The following is a 14,682-nucleotide window of genomic DNA, read 5'->3' on the forward strand; positions in this document are numbered from 1 at the left end:
CAAAAAGTGTAAGCATTAGAACAGGGCAATTATTGAAGTAATGAGATGACACAACAAACTGTTTGCAGAAATCACCAACTGTATGGATAATAAGGTAATCCTCTTTTGCTGATACTTGACAAAGCTTGTTCAACCATAAGGATATAAAAAATCATCAAGTATCATTTTACCTATATTCTATAGGACAACTACAGTAGAGAAAAAATGGAAAAACAGTTTACTGCATTATACATGTACATAATTGTTGCTCTCTGTTTATGTTTAGGAGAAATTTCACTTTGGAATCGCTATTTTTTTAATGTGGGAGTAAAATGCTTAAAGACCTAGCCATCAAGAGCAACAACAATACATGTCATCTCTCATTTGCATTACGCTATGAAGTGTTCATGACAATGCTATCAATGCAGTGCAGTCAGAAAAAGATTTTGGTTTCCAATATATGCCTTGACGTGAACAGAACTTTCAAACACTTCAAAACTCCTTGGTCAAATTTAATGTAACACTTATAAATGCTTAATTAATGAAGAATAAAAGAATAATACAAATTGCTTTCTTTACTGGTACATTTTAATAAGGTGCCCAAATAACAAGTTTTAGTGTTGCATAAATACTTTTATGTGCTCTACTGGCCTCCAGTTATATCGCCTTTGGCTTTGATCTTGTCAGCTCTCATAATCTAAGCAGGGTCTGGTTGGTACCTGGATGACAGAACTCTGTGGGAAATCTACGTGATGACTGTACATGGGTTAATGAATGAATTCCTTTTAAGTCAGTACTAAAGTGCCTCTGGGGGGCATTGTATCATCAGAGGTGTTTTTCAGCTGAGATGTTAAACTATGCACCAAAATACTAGGCTTGAAATGACTCTATTTTTATTGGTAAATGTTGATAAACAAGGATTTCACATACAGACACAAACTGACAAAAATATTTCCATTGATAATCAAAATTTATAGATAGAGAAAGTAAGAAAAATGCTGCTCGAGAATGTATTAGAACTTGACTTATTAGAACTTGGCTTATTTTGACATACGATGTTGATAATTTGTGTTTTAATGGTTGTAAGATTTTAACTTTTGGAATCTCAGTGTCTGTCAGTAGATAATTATTGTCTGATCCTCTCATGGTCTGACATTCCCATCATTTCCTACAACTGTGAAAATTTAAATTGATACAAAATTTTAAAATGTTTAAAATGTATTGATGTTTCCAGCTGAAATTATTAAAAAATAAAAACCAAATCTGGCCAAGCCTAATCATCATTGGAAAATGGGTCTCAATTCAGTATGATGAAATTCAATAAAGATAAGTGCTGAGGAAGGAAAAATTAAATGCAAAAACTACAAGATGGGGATTGACAGGATAGGCAGTAGTACCGCTGAAAAGGTTTTGGGGGTTATAGTGGATCATAAACTGGACATGAGTCAACAATGTGATGCAGTTGTGGAGAAGGCTAATGTCATTCTGGGGTGTATTAGCAGCAATGTTGTATGTAAAATGGTAGGTAATTGTCTTGCTCTACTAAGCAATAGTGAGGCTTTAGCTGGAGCACTGTGTCCAGTTCTGGGCAGAAAAGATATAGAAAAATTAGACAGTGTTCAGATGAGAGCAATAAAAACAACAAAAGGTTTAGAAAACCAATTGGGCATGTTTAGTCTTGAGAAAAAAGGACTGAGGGGGAACCTGATAACGGTCTTCAAATATGTTAAGGGCTGCTATAAAGAGGATAGTGATCCATTTTTCTCCATATCCACTAAAAGTAGGACAAGAAGTAATGGACTTCATCTGAAGCAAGAGCGATTTAGATTAGATATTAGGAAAAAACTTTCTAACTATAAGAGTAGTTAAACTCTGGATTAAGTTTCCAAGAGACACTGTGGAATCCTCATAATTGAAGGTTTTTAAGAACAGGTTGGTCAAATACCTGTCAGGGATGGCCTAGGTTTACTTGGTCCTCCCTGAACACAGGGGCTGGACTTTATTACTTCTTTAGGTCTCTTCCAGACCTACATTTCTATGATTTGTTATTATTAGAGAGCATGACCCTTTTCATAGGATTAGAGTTATATTAGCCCTAGCGTTATGGGCATATTCAAGATCAGATAATTACATATTGTTTTAGTCTATGTAGTTTTCATAGGACTGTCCGTCTATCTGTTCTCCTCTAGAGGCTTACCCTGGATAAATGAGCGTACATTTCTTTATCTGAGAAGTAGTGCTGAATATGCCTCTTGGTTTAGATGCCCGGTGTGCATCCACTCCTTTGGTGGCTGCACTTCAGTGATAACTATGATTTCTAAATAATAATATTTAACCCTGCTATGGCAGTTTCCATTGCCAGAGCTCAATGTGCTTTACAGAAAGCAGGTAAGCATCACTATCCCTCTTCTACAAATGAGAAAATTCAGGGCCCAAATTTCTGTCCCTGATTTATGAGCTAATCAGTTTCACTAAAAATATATATATGTACAGATATTTTTGAAGACTTTGGCAAAAAGGAAGGACAATTTTGCTTTGACCTAATGTAGAGCACAATCCATTTCTCAGTGTTGTCAATGGGAAGTCGTCACATCAATGGGATTTTGATTGGACCCTACACTCTAAATTCAGAAGTCATTCCTATATTTGATGAATATATTATCTCAGTAGTACTGAACTTGTGTTTCAACAAGAAAAAAAAAACAATACTTGGTCTCATGCCTAAAATAGTGGAATTGAATGTTATTTTCAGGACATGTTTTCCTTCATCATTTGTGTAGGTGCAATGGGCTTTTCCTAGTGATGCTTTGAATGCTTAATTTCAGGACACATCTGTTTTTCCTCCGGAGTTAACTTTTTAAAGTAACCTTTCAGAAGATGAAAGTGAGACATGAAACATTTTCATTTTCTTGTAGAATCTCATTTCTCATTTCTCAAGAGATTGTTCCATTTGGGAGGTGTCTGGTTTACTTTAAATGATAGCAACTTGTTTGAAAAAAGAAAGACTCAGGTAAAAGAGAAGTTTGTGAATAAAAAAGCCACACAAAGCGGCGTTCTTTTTATTTTAATTAATCTGTACAAAAATTAACTGTGGAGTTTAAAGGATGAAGCAAGCTAATGTTCCAGAATTGACAGATATAATCAGATAATTACTGTTTTTTAATGAATATTAAAACATCAAATATTCAAGCCTTGCAGCTCACTTTATTTTTAATATTCTGCTGTAATGTTTTACTCTTTACCCTGATTGTAATTTGGGAAATACAGTGCAATTCACCTTGAGTGAAATTCACCCCAGTGCAGAGAGCCAGCACTAAGGCATATGCACCACTCAGGTCTCACTTGAGATCTAAAAATAGGGCTTAAACAGGACATAAGTGGTACATAAACTTGTACTGACCCCCTGCCTAGGAGTGAACTTCATGTCTTATGAACAAGCTAACCTTTTCCCCATATCCCTGAGCTCAGTGGAAAAAAACAACTAATATAATTCTGGGGTGTATTAACAGGAGTGTTGTATGTAAGACACGGGAGGTCATTGTCATGCTGTACTTGGCACTGGTGAGGCCTTAGCTGGAGTATTATGTCCAATTCTGGACACCACACTTTAGGAGAGATGTGGAAAAATGGAAGGAAGTCCAGAGAACAGCAACAGAAATGATAAAAGGGTTAGAAAACCTGACCCATGCGGAAAGTTTCTTTAATTCCCTGCCAGTAAACACATTCTCAAGTCTACCTAAGAAAGCGCTTCACGTCCAGGTGTGAGGCATGTATTTTTTGTATTGCATCATTATATATTACGACAGGGACAACAGCTCTCTGATCTCCAAATAATTTGTTTTAAAAGCAGAGTACTGGGATTTTCTTGTCTTACATTATATTTATCTGTGCTTAGACCTATTTAACTGCATTTCAGTGACTCAAAAAAAAAATCACAGTTCTGAAGTAGAGCCGAAAGGTGCTGTCGGCAACAATGAAAGGAGCAGGAGGGGATTCTTGGTAAACCTGTCTCTTCCTTTTCTGATTGTGGTTCCTGGTGTTTCAGGGGAGTCCCAGGTTCCTCTATCAGCAGTGAGACTGTTTCTATTTCTTTTATAAAATACAAACCTAGTGATTTTAACATTTTAATGTGCATGTATAATTTTTTCAGTGCTTTTTCTATTTCTTTCTGTCTGGTATCAGATGTAACAAATGGAATGCAAAGAAAGACTATTCCACCTTTGAGATGAAATTTAAATATAAAATAAAAGTAACCTATTTTGGGAAGCACTTATAAGAGCTGTTTGAGACCTAGTCAAAAATCCCCACTACTTTCTTGTTTTCCCTTTTCATTCTCTCAGGCTTCTTCCCCCAAATTGTTTATTTTAAGGCAGTTGATATCTTTATAACCCAAACCTGCTGTCCTTGAACACCATAAACAGTAACATTTATTATGGTCACACAAAGTCCAGTTTTCTTACAATACTTTTTGCTAATAGAAAATGATGCCCATTTGTCATCTTACTGTTCGTAATCCATTGGAAAAAGCTCCACTGTGTGTTTGCTTTTCCTTGCTCACAAACACACACACAAGCACAACTGCAGACTCCAAAGCTTGGAACAATGAGAACCATGATCCAAATTATGATATGTACTTTTGGCAGGACTCTAAAGGCCCGTTGATGTCAATGTGAATCATTCGGTTGGCATTAGATGTGGCCCAAAACAAGCATCATAACTGTGGAACATTCAGTAATGCTGTGCCTGGTTCATTGGTATTAGGTCCATATTATGTGTGCAATCTATAGTCTGTGTCTTTATATCTGAGGATCCAGGAAATATCTCATGACATAATACCCAAGGGTATATTACCTAAGTGTGTTCAATGGCACCAAAAGGGTGAAGCAGCTTCGAAGGCATCCAGTGTAGATTAAGCAGGAATGTCAACATCAAGAATGCATTGTGTTGATGCATTTCTCCTACTTGATAACATAAAACCACACCTGTCTTTCTAGGACCTGCTCTTGCACCACTGTAGTCAGTAGGAAGTTTGCCACTGAATTCAGTGGGTACAGGATCAAGCCAGGAAAGGGCTGCTCCAAAGCCCATTAAATCAATAGGAGTCTTTTCCACTGACTTAAATAAGGCCACTAGCGAGCCTCGTTGGAGACTGCACTAATATATGAAAGGTATTATTATCCCAGACTGAGGGATGTGCTGGCTGCCGCTTCCCGCAGCCCCCATTGGCCTGGAACAGTGAACCGCAGCCAGTGGGAGCTGCGATCGGCGAAACCTGTGGACGCTGCAGGTAAACAAACCGTCCCGGCCCGCCAGCGGATTTTCCTGAGGGGCTGCATGCCAAAGGTTGCCAATCCCTGCTGTACTGCATGAGCTAAAAGCCATATGGCTCTTAGCTAAGGCTCTAGAGCAGACTCATTAATCTCTCGCTAAGTGGTCGCGGTGCCACTAGATGGGACAGACACCACACGCAGGAGGCTTGTACGTTACACAAACACTTAAGCAAATGCTTTATTATACTACCATGAATAGTCCCATTGAAATTAATGGGGTTAATCATGGGACTAAAGTTAAGCATGTGCATAAGTGCTTGCAGGAGAGAGACATGACATTTTATACTTGAATAAATTCCTCTTCATTGGACTCTGATATTCTCTATTTCAGAATAAAGTTTTTATGCTCTATGACATATGCATTGATTAGATGATTCTTTATGAGTGAATGAATATTGTTTCTCTAACCTTTTTTTTTTTTTTTTTTTTAAAAAGGAGTATTCCACTCACACTGAACCAGTAGAACAGCTCAGCTACGGTAGTAGGAGTTAAAAATTCAGAATTTGCTGGAGTCCTTTTTTGGTTTTACTTTGACTACATTGGGCCAGATTCTTCTCTGGTTCACACTGAAATTGCACCTCTGTGATTAACTTCTATGGGTCATGCCTCTAAAATAGTACATCTTATCTTCCACTTACCCTGCTGAAAATTTACTCTTTAGGAGACGTTAACATGATTATAGCTCATTATCTACTTCCTGAAGAAGTGCAATCAAGTTAGAGCCCTGTTCATGGAAGAAAACACATCTCAGCAGAAAATGGAGGCTAGTACCACCAACTTGTGACTTGACAAAATAGGAGGTGTTAAATGAGACCTTATTCTTGTTTTAGAGAAAATTACAGCTATAAGTTAGCTACTCTGTAGGAGTTTAGGATACACAACAAAAGCAGGTTGGGCCTTATATATTGTTGATAAATATAATAACAACAACAACAACATGGAAGGCAGGGAGCTTCTGGAGGGATTCAAAGATCTGGTGATATTGTCAGACAGATGGGCAAGAGAGATGACCTTAGCTTCTGTGTTTGGTATGGACTGGAGTTGGATAATAGGGAATCCAAAAAAGGGGGCTTATAATACTCATGAGTATTAGACGATGAAGGCCTGGACACGAGTTTAATTGGTGTTGATAGAAAGAACAGATCAGCTTTTAGAATGCTATAGAGAAGAAAGCAGCAGGATTTGGACATGGCTGGATATATTGCCAGAGGAAAGGGGGTTAATCAGCTATAAAGGAGATAACTTTGTTCCAAACAATGCATAAAAAAAGGAAAAAAGACTACATTTTTTAAAAGAAAAGAATAAATCAGCCCCTTTATATTGTGTGAAACTTAAATGATCCTGTCCTGACTGATGATCCTGTTCAATATCTCAGTCTTTCTTATCTGAATTTTAAATCCTTGAAAACTTTGACAAGCACAATTTGGCAATTTTATTTTGGCAAGTGCAACCATGCAGCTTGATGTAGTGTTATGTGATTATTAAAACCTAGAAAAATACATGGACTATGGAAGGAACCCAAATTGTAATTGCATACTCTGAGCTTATCTATAGCAAAGCCATAGCTGTAATAAAAATGAACTGGATGGGAATGCATGAGTAAGCTCTTCAGATGATACAAGCTGACTTGTGAAAAGAGGAAAATACAGCAGCACTCATGAAATGATGCTTTCTTCTGGCCATTATTTTAATGCTTCACAGAGGAGATGGAAAGCTACTAACACAAATGTGTTTTTCCCAGCATTGTAATTTAAATAACATATGTGCGCTTCATGACCATATCTACACAGACATAACCTGCACCATCACTTTCATGATATCAGTGATTGGCAATGAAAGGAGACAAACACATCATTTACTTTCTTATAAACTGAAGATTAAAGAGTCTTTTCTGCCGTAAGAACTCTGCTTATGTTAGAAATATCTTGGGGAAGAAAGTTGCCTATGAGCAAAATTCCTATCGATGTCAATAGTTAATTGTTTTCATTTGAAGAACATTTGTAGTGTAGGATATTACCTGATATCAGTATGCTCTCTTCAGAAGTAAAAAAAATTTATCCAGTTCATTCAAGCACAGAAAAGTTGCCAACCCTGCCCAGTTTGTGCTTCTCCAAGTACCAAAGACAGGTGTAATGGTTCATTTAGTTATTGTTAAGCTTTTCAGTCTTGTTTTGTTTGCATTGATTGTATGGTATTGATTTTGTTTCTAATTAATTGTTAGGGGTGCCTAGAGTGTAAGGCAGGCATCAGCTGTGCTTTTATAAATCCAAATAAGAAAAGATATAATAAAAAGCAGAGGCATCGGGTGGTATATCCCACATCACATTTCCTTTTTCCTCTAGAGTGTGTGGTTGTGGAGAAAAAAATGGGGCCATCAGACAATGGACAGCTATTTCCCAACGCCTATTTCCTTTGCTGAGGGATGTAGCCTGTCTGGGGCTTCTCTGAAGATCCCTGCAGCTTCTAAGAAGTATGTTTTATGGGAGGGGTAAGTAAAGGGAAGTAGAAACATAAGGTGGATATGTGTGGGAGGAGTCTCTGAAAAGAGGCACAGCCCTATTGGACTACATCTATAGTGAGCTTACATGGCTCCCATTATATTAGTAAAGCACTCCACAATCTTCAATACATTTATCCTCACAATACCACTGTGAACTAAGGAACTGCAATGACCTGCATTTTACAGATGGAAAATTCAGGGACAGTGAGATTGAATGAGTTGCCAAAGATCACACAAGAAGTCTGGTGAAGAATAGGGATTTAAACCCAGGTCTCCCAAAACCTAGTCTAGTGCCCTAACCACTGGACCTTCATTCCTGCTACCTGGTCTGGGTTCTAGTTTCTATTTTAGCTGTTCATTTTTGCTGCTTCAGTGCCATGTAGCTTTCTAGAATGATTTTTATGGGTTAATTTGGATTGAGACTGCTCCAATTAGAGCAAAAAATGTGTTGTTTCAAACAATCGCCTTTATTGTTTGCATCCTGCAATCCCACTGGAACAATGAACATACACGAGCAACAAATCTACTTACCACCCTGCTGCTGCGTGCAACCATGAAATGAACCACAGGGAACATGAACAGGAACTTCAGGAAGTGGCACAGACTGTAATTAAAAGCTGACAGTGTGAGCAGAAGGTGAATTCCATTGAAAGCCCTTTTAAAGGAACCAGGCCATTTTCTGGTTCCTTCCCCCCTCCCTCCTGTGTTTATTAATTAAAAAGATCCTTGAAAAAACTATGGTCTTGTGCAGTTTTACGTGTTTCCATATTAAAGGCTTATGATATTAACAACAATCTGGGGCTTAAGCTAGTGATGATAGAGCCTGAGTGTTTCAAATATGGATACCCAGGAGCTATCCTTTGTATCTACCCAGATTCTACACAGGCCATCTACAAGCATCCAATGCCTTGACCATCCCAGCACAAGATGAGAACATTAAAATATATTAATAATACTTGACTTTCCCAAAGTCCTTTACCAAGGAGGCTGGTATCATAACTCCCATTTTACAGAGCGGGATGGAGGCACAGGGAAGTGAAATGACTTGAGTAGGTCACCCAGCGGGTGAGCCAGGAATAGAACCCAAGTCTCTCAAATCCCACTGCAGAGCTCTAACCATGAGGCCACACTGCCTCCCGATAAAACAAAAGAGATCCTGAATTTTGCTAAAGCAACTTAAACTTGCAGCTGACAAAATCGGGAGAATGGTAAATAATGAAGCGGAGAGGTCACTGATCCAAGGTGATCTGGATCACTTGGTAAACTGGAAGCAAGCAAACAATATGTGTTTTAATTCAGCTAAAAGTAAGTGTATCCATCTAGGAACATGAATACACATCTAAGAATGTCAGTCAGATTGAGAGAATGGAGGACTCCATCCTGAGAAGCAGTGACTACGAAAAAAAGACATGGGGTTTGCAGTGGATAATCAGCTAAACGTGAACTCTTAATGTGACACTGTTCCCCAAAGAGATAATTTGACCCTGGGATGCATAAGCAGGGGAATCTTGAGTAGGAGTAGAGAGGTAGTTTTCCTCTATATTTGCCACTGGTTAGACTGCTGCTGGGATACTGTGGCCAATTCTGGTTCCCATACAATTATAAAAGGATGTTGATACATTGGAAAGGTTTCAGACAAGAGCCAGGAGAATGATTATCAGATTAGAAAACATGCCTTATAGTGGTAGATTGAGCTCTGTGAGACTATCGAGCTCAGCAAAGAGAAGGTTAAGGAGTGATTTGATTACCCTATGAAGGTACTTATAGAGTGAACACATTTAATAATGAGCTCTTCAATCTATCAGAGAAAGCTGATAATACAATCTGATGACTGGAAGTTGAAGCTAGACAAGTTCAGGCTAGAAATAAGGCAAACATTTTTATCAGTGAGGATAATTAGCCATTGGAACAGTTGATCAAGAATCATGGTGGAGTCTTCATCACTATAATTTTTAAATCAAGCCTGGATGTTTTTCTAAAATATCTGCTCTAGGAATTATGTTGGGGAATTTCTATGACCTGTGTTACACAGGAGGTCAGACTAGATGATCACAATGGTTCCTTCTGGCCTTGAAATCTGTGAAAGTTATATTAAGTTAAAAGGCATGGCACTTCCACATTTCTACACATTCCCTTTTGGACAATCAAAATCTGTTGGGTTTTTATGTGCACTAATATATCTCTATGGAGTGAACACACGTTTCCCCTTTCAAAAAATTAAGCTATTTTAAACTCTGAAAAAAAATAAATCTGTTAATTAAGAACATTCACCCATCACTAGATGATGCTGTTGGAACTTGATATCTGATGTTTTTAACTTGTAGACATTTAAGCTGTCCCTTAACCAGCATCTTTTCCTCAAGTATTGCTTTACAGACTCAAGCACTTTTGCTTTGCTCTACACTTATCTGTGATTAGTATTTACTGTAGGGATGTGACTTACTGGACAGCTAATAGACAACATTCCATTTCTTCTCATACCTATTAGAAAATGGGGCTGTTAGACATGTCACAGAATTTGCTGAGAAGTGGTACATAGCTGGCATGATCTACCCCATTGTAGGTATTCCTTGCCTCTGAATGTCACCACTTGGCAACTCGAGAAGGAACGATATGATGGAAACTCCCCCACTCTCCCTGAAGTGCAATTGAAGCAAAGCTACAAAATCTGGTAGCAGGTCTGTGGAATAGGTCCCTCAGTAATGATCGACTTGGACTGGCTGTAATAACTTCTTATGCCTTTGCTGGATAATTTATTTTCCGTGTTTCCTTCTTTTGTTTCCACAGGAAATCCAGATCCCAAGGTTAAGAGTCCATCATATAATATATAATTGACAGGAGGTCAATTTAAGGATAACGATGGGGGTTAAAAACCATAGTGCTCCACCACAGCTTAAGTGGATACATTTTTCTCTGCAAAGCAAACAGGCACATATGTACATCTAAGTAGATATATATGAATTTGGTGGATTGGGGGAACCTTTGCTTTTAGCATTGCTTTGTCTATAATTTAAATAAGCGCACAGAAATATAATTTAATTTACAACTGAGTTTGATCTCACATCAGTTTTCTCTATTAAAACAGGTTGAAACTCAGGATATCTGTTTCATGGGAAAATTTCACAATTCAAATTTCGGTTGATTTTGAGTTGGACCAAAAATGTTTTTTTTTGTAACAACCCACTATTCCATAAAATGTTCATTGTCATGTCATGCAATGCCAATTTCAGACACCAGCTGTTAGGGATTCCAGGGTCTGTAGCCCCATCATGCAGACTGCCCTAGGCTGGAAACCTCAGGGTTTCCAGGCTCCTGGACCAGCTTGCTGCCCAACTCCCATTGGCCGGGAATGGTAAACCACAGCCACTGGGAGCTCCAGGGGGCCGTGCCTGCAGATGGGAAATTTAAACAAAATGTCTCCGGCCCGCCAGCAGATTACCCTGATGGGCCATGTGCTGAAGGCTGCCGACCCCTGGTATAGACCATCCCTATATGCTCTTAAAAATCTCCAATGAGAGAGATTCCATAGGCAATTTATTCCAGTACTTATTTAGCCTGACAGTTAGGAAACTTTTCTTAATGTCCAACTTAAATGACCCTTGCTGCAAATTAAGCCCATTGCTTCTTGTCCTATCCTCAGAGGTTAAGGAGAACAATTTTTCTCCTTCTGCCTTGTAACAACCTTGTATGTACTTAAACTGTTATGTCCCCCCTCATTCTTCTCTTCTCCAGACTAAACAAACCCAATATTTTCAATCTTCCCTCATAGGTCACGTTTTCTAGACCTTTCATCATTGTTGTTCCTCTTCTCTGGACTTTCTCCAATTTGTACACATCTTTCCTGAAACATGACCAGAACTGGACAAAATACTCCAGTTGAGGCCTAATGAGCACGAAGTAGAGCAGAAGAATCACTTCTCATTTCTTGCTTACAACGCTCCTGCTAATACATCCCAGAACAATGTTTTCTTTTTTTGCAACAGGGTTATGCTGTTGACTCATACTTAGCTTGTGATCCACTATGACTCCCAGAAACATTTCTGCAGTACTCCTTCCCAAGCAATCATTTTCCATTTTGTATGTATGCAACTAATTTTTCCTTCCTAAATGGAGTACTTTGCATTTATCCTTATTGAATTTCACCCTATTTACTTCAGACCATTTCTCCAGTTTGTCTAGATCATTTTGAATTTTAATCCTGTCCTCCCAAAGTACTTGCCACCCCTCCCATCTTGGTATTATCCACAAACTTTATATGTGTGTTCTCTATGCCATTATCTAAATCATTGCTGCAAATATTGAACAGAACCAGATCCAGAACTGATCCCTGTGGATCTGATATGCCCTTCCAGCTTGTCTGTGAAACACTGATAACTACTCTCTGGGAACAGTTTTCCAACCAGTTATGCACCCACCTTATAGTAGCTCCATCTAGGTTGTATTTCTCTAGGTAGTTTATGAGAAGGTCACATGACACAGTACCAAAAGCCTTACTAAAGTCAAGATATACTACATCTACCACTCCCCCTCTAGCCATGTTTGTTATCCTGTCAAAGAAAGCTATTAGGTTGATTTGGCATGATTTGTTCTTGACAAATCCATGCTGACTCTTACTTATCACTTTATTACCTTCTAGGGGGTTGCAAATTGATTGTCTAATTATTTGTTCATTATCTTTCCAGGTACAGAAGCTGAGTGGTCTGTAATTCCCCAAGTTGTCCTTATTCCCCTTTCTGTAAATGGGCACTATATTTGCCCTTTTCCAGTCCTTTGGAATGTCTCCCATCTTCCATACTTTTCGAAGATAATCACTAATGGCTCAGATATCTCCTCAGTCAGCTCCTTGAGTATTCTAGGATGTATTTCATGTGGCCCCAGTGACTTGAAGACATCTAATTTGTCTAAGTAATTTTTAACTTGTTCTTTCCTTATTTTAGCCTCTGATCCTACCTCATTTTCACTGGTCTCCATTAAGTTAGAAGTTGAAACTACCATGAAAGCAGCTAACAGCCAAGCATTAAAATGGAACACAACTAAACAAAGATAAAGATAAAATAAAAAGCCATCTGTGGAGTGGAGGAAAGGGACATTCCATAAGCAATGGTGCATATTAGCTGTGGTAGCTTGGCATAGGGATTTAGTTGGGACAATGCAGGGAAATCAACCCAAAAAGTAGTAACTAACAAGACAAGCACCTCAAGCATTTTATTTATCTGTCTATTACCGTTTGTCTATCTCATCTAATTAGACTATAAACACAAGGGGACCATATCCTGTCCTGTATGACTGTACTCAAATAAGGCCCCATTTCTAATTACAATCCTAATCTAGGGTGCTGCTTAAACCAAAACATAATAATAAATAATGAAAATGCACCCTACAGTAACCTTACACATTAACTGTGGAGAACAGGAAACCTGAAGCTTTACTCTGCATTTAATGAGGGTTTAAAGCTCATACTGTTTGACGGGTAGATTTTTAGAAACCTGAGTAAGAACGTGTTGCTGCTTTGGAAATGAAGAGCAGTGAGATTTCCATTCCGTCTGCCATCACATTAACACCAGCACGATCTCTTCAAATGTTTCCTGCTGATTCCTATCGAGCACAAGAAGCAATGTTCTGGTGATTAAGCAGTAATATCATTATAAAAGCCAAATGAATAATCATTGTGTTAATGAACTTTATCTTAAAAAAGATTAGTTTTTTAATGTTAAGCTTCTTTCCATATGAAAGAGGAAATGCACTCTCATTCAATTTAATCAACTCAGAGATGTTCATGATCTATACAATTTAATTTTCTGTCTGCACATTTTCCTCTATATCTGCATATCTAGTCACTTAAATAGATGGCTTCAAATCCTTTTAACAGATCAGAGGCCAATAGATCCTCTTAACAAATGTAACAAATGTGTTTGATAGAACCAGATGCATTTTGTTTTAATGATGCCTATGTCTTACTGGCTAGATTTCTTTATAACAAGCAACGTAGTGTTACCTGATAAGTAATCACAATGCAAACCGCACAAACAGTTGGTGACTTGAGTACACTACGGCTTGATAGATTTCTGAGAGTGTTTCTCAGAGGCTTCTAGACAGACTTTTTGGTTCCAAGACCTCCTTTGAATAGTTTGAGTATAGCTGATTACAAGGACAAGATTCATTTGGAGGAAATCTCTCATGGAAAGTGGATTTTACTTTTTCAATTCCACTTTTTTCCTACCATCACCCCACCAACAATGGTATAGCGCAGGGTTGGGTTTTTTTGTTGCAAGTTCAAAGCTATTTGCTAGTTACACCTGTTATGGACTCATGGCATAGAAATCAAGAGACTGCACTATATATATATATATATATATATAGTATAGTGTCTGTGGAGTTATGTACTAATTTTTATTTAGTAAATATTTCCCCTAGTTTTAAACTGTGCTCACCCACCTGAGATGAAAGAAAAAAATAAGTTAGGCTCTCAACCAGTGGTTCTCAACCAGGAGTACATGTACCCCTAGGAGTACTCAGAGCTCTTGAAGGGCGTACATCAACTCATCTAGATATTTGCCTGGTTTTAAACAGGCTACATAAAAAGCACTAGCAAAGCCAGTACACACTAAAAATTCATAGACAATTATTTGTTTATACTGATCTGTATACTATCCATTGAAATGTAAGTACAATATTTATATTCCTATTGATTTATTTGATAATCATATGGTAAAAATGAGAAAGGAAGCCATTTTTCATTTGCTGTGACACTTTCGTATCTTTATGTCCGATTTTGTAAGTTTTTAAGTGCAGTGAAACTTGACGGGGGGGACACACGACAAATCAGACTCTGGAAAGGGGTACGGTAATTGGGAAAGGTTGAGAGCCACTTGT

General features: G+C 38.1%; 1 protein-coding gene across 1 annotated transcript in view; it reads right to left on the minus strand.

Annotated features, from left to right (window-relative positions):
• The window catches only part of CNTN4 (contactin 4), a 760,740-nt gene that overhangs the window by 719,947 nt on the left and 26,111 nt on the right, over positions 1-14,682 (minus strand). The window contains exon 2 of the mRNA XM_039547144.1: positions 13,296-13,404. The gene's annotated coding sequence lies outside the window, so the exon portion shown is untranslated. The remainder of the gene's footprint in view (positions 1-13,295; positions 13,405-14,682) is intronic.

The sequence above is a fragment of the Mauremys reevesii genome, linkage group 7 (assembly GCF_016161935.1).
Source record: "Mauremys reevesii isolate NIE-2019 linkage group 7, ASM1616193v1, whole genome shotgun sequence".
Taxonomy (NCBI): domain Eukaryota; kingdom Metazoa; phylum Chordata; order Testudines; family Geoemydidae; genus Mauremys; species Mauremys reevesii.